Source organism: Lepidochelys kempii, chromosome 3 (genome assembly GCF_965140265.1).
Source record: "Lepidochelys kempii isolate rLepKem1 chromosome 3, rLepKem1.hap2, whole genome shotgun sequence".
Lineage (NCBI taxonomy): Eukaryota > Metazoa > Chordata > Testudines > Cheloniidae > Lepidochelys > Lepidochelys kempii.
In genome coordinates this window covers 145,526,484-145,529,143 of record NC_133258.1, presented here as the reverse complement: position 1 = coordinate 145,529,143, position 2,660 = coordinate 145,526,484, and positions in this window count along the sequence as shown.

The window sequence follows — 2,660 nt, the reverse complement described above, 5'->3', positions numbered from 1 at the left end:
CCCCGTTGTGATTATTGGGTGTAGCACACCGGGTCGCGAACCAACCTCAGCTGTTGTTTAGCCTCTCGGCACTGGGTGCCGGCAACAGCTTTTGGCGTCCCTGGGTGGGCGACGAGGCTGTTATTTAGCCTTGCCCGGATCCCTCCTGGAGGTCGAGGATTGCGGCGAGAACCGACGCCCAGCACGCACCGGTGAGTTCATTGGGGGCCTCGGAGGAGACGCAATTTGATCGACCCCTGAGGGCACAACGGTGAAACGCACTCATATAGTGGAGAAGCAACTGTGGACGACGGTGAGGAACCGGTCCCTTGGATAACGTAGGAACCTTTTGAAATCCGGCTTGTTTGCTCTGTTGGAACCTGGGGACGCCCTGAGTTCCCCTGTATGTATGGGACAGGGACAGAGCTCGGGGGTTAGGGCACGGTGTACGCCCCTAGAATGCATTCTACCAAACTGGAAGGTATTTGGTGCGGATCCAATGACTAAGAGCCAATTAAAACGATTCTGTACAGTTGACTGGCCTCAATATCAACTAGAGGACCAGGAGTGGTGGCCACCAGGAGGGTCAATTAATTACAACACGATCCTTCAGTTACTCCTGTTCTGTCAGAGAACAAGGAAATGGAATGAACATATGTATGCGCATTTGTTTCTGACTTTATGTACTCGACCAGATATTTTACAGCGCTGTAATCTGACTCCGACTGGTTCGGTAGCAGCTAATGTTAGTCCCCAGACCCCCACCCCCACTGTAATGGCAGAGCCGGCGTCCCCTTCGGCCCCTACACCCACACCTTGTAAGTCCCCAATGGTTGGCCTATACCCCTTAATCACCGAAACTAAAGTCGCCCGGTCTGGATCGGACAGGTGTCCGGCCACGACTATGCAGGTTTATACTCATGTGCCCTTTAATCCTGTGGATTTGGCTGCTTTCAAAGCACAGGCGGGAGAGTTTTCCACCAACCCAAGCAGGTTTATATCAGTCTTTGAGGGGTGCCTCTGCAGCCACAAGCCGGACTGGGATGATTGTAACGTCCTCCTGCGAACCCTATTGTCTGAGGTTGAAAGACAACAGGTTGTGTCCAAAGCAAGGGAGGAGGCGCAGAAACGATACAACGGGATCGTATTAATGTCCCTGACCCGGATGCACAAGTCCCCCGAGCAGACCCCAGGTGGGATCCAAATGATCATGGGGATATGACCCGCCTTACCACCTATAAGAAGTTGCTCTTGCATGGACTCCGTCACTCGGCTGTCCGACATAATAATTGGGCAAAGCCATCTGAACTAATACAGGATTTAAAAGAAAGCCGAGGGGCCTTTCTACAGCGTATTTGGGACACAATTCGACAGAACACTAATGCAGACCCCGATGATGAGGCTACTGAGTCAATTATTAAGGGAATTTTTATGAGCAGAGCAGCCCCTGATATTAAGAGAAAGTTACAAAAAAGGGGCGATTTAATGGGCATGGCCATGGCACAAATCTTAGAGACTGCAAACCGAGCTTATAGTTTGAGAGAGACAGAGAAGGAGAGAAAGCAAGTGAGACTGATGGTAACAGCGGTACAGGCCGGCACTAAGGGAAGTGGCTGGGGAGGAAGGAGCTGTGGACACGAATGTCTGGGCTCGCAGGAGAGACGACTGGGTCGCAACCAGTGTGCCTTGTGTCGAGAAGAGGGACACTGGAAAAATGAGTGCCCAAAGAGGAAAGAAAAGGGGGGTGCCTCTATGATGGCGATGGCGGAGCAGGAATAGGGGTGTCAGTGGAGACGGACCACCCTACCCCTGAAACCCCGAGTAAAGATGCGGGTGGGAAGCTCAGAAATAGATTTTTTTAGTGGACTCTGGAGCGGCCCGAACTGCCGTACATCGACCCCTTCAGTTGCCAGTAGCAGATTCCCTTACTGTGGTGGGAGCCACAGGCAAAGACACCAAGTGCCCAGTGTATGCCCCAGCGGAATGCGCTTTGGGAAACAGAACTATATCCCACAAGCTGGTATACCTCCCTGAGTGTCCAACACCTCTGCTGGGACGGGATCTGCTTTGTCGCCTCGGTGCCACCCTGCATTTTACTGAGGATGAAATAACCCTTACCTTATCCCCTGAGAATGCATGGATCATGACCCTTGCAGTTGAGCCCTCAGCCATGCAAGCCCCAGAATGGAGCCCATGGGAAGACCAGATGTACCCCCTTGTGTGGGCATCAGGGATTCCAGGAAAGGCCACCCATCAGACCCCCATTACTATTCAGCTCATACCAGGGAAAGGCCCAGTGCAAGTAAAACAGTATCCAATCAAGAGGGAAGCCAGAGAAGGTTTACAGGAAACTATAGAGCGATTCCTAATGTATGGTATTCTCCGGGAATGTCAGTCAGCCTGGAACACTCCCATTCTACCCGTACAGAAGCCTGATGGCACGTATTGGCTGGTACAGGACCTAAGGGCAGTCAATGAACAGGTTAAGACTTTGCACCCTCTTGTCCCTAACCCGTATACCTTATTGGCTTCTATAGGGGAACAGTATACCCATTTTTCAGTCCTCAATCTGAAAGATGCTTTCTTTACCATCCCAGTTGCCACCCCGTCACAGGAGATCTTCTCCTTTGAGTGGGAGGACCGAAAAAGGGTTAAAAAGCAACTTCGCTGGACAGTGTTGG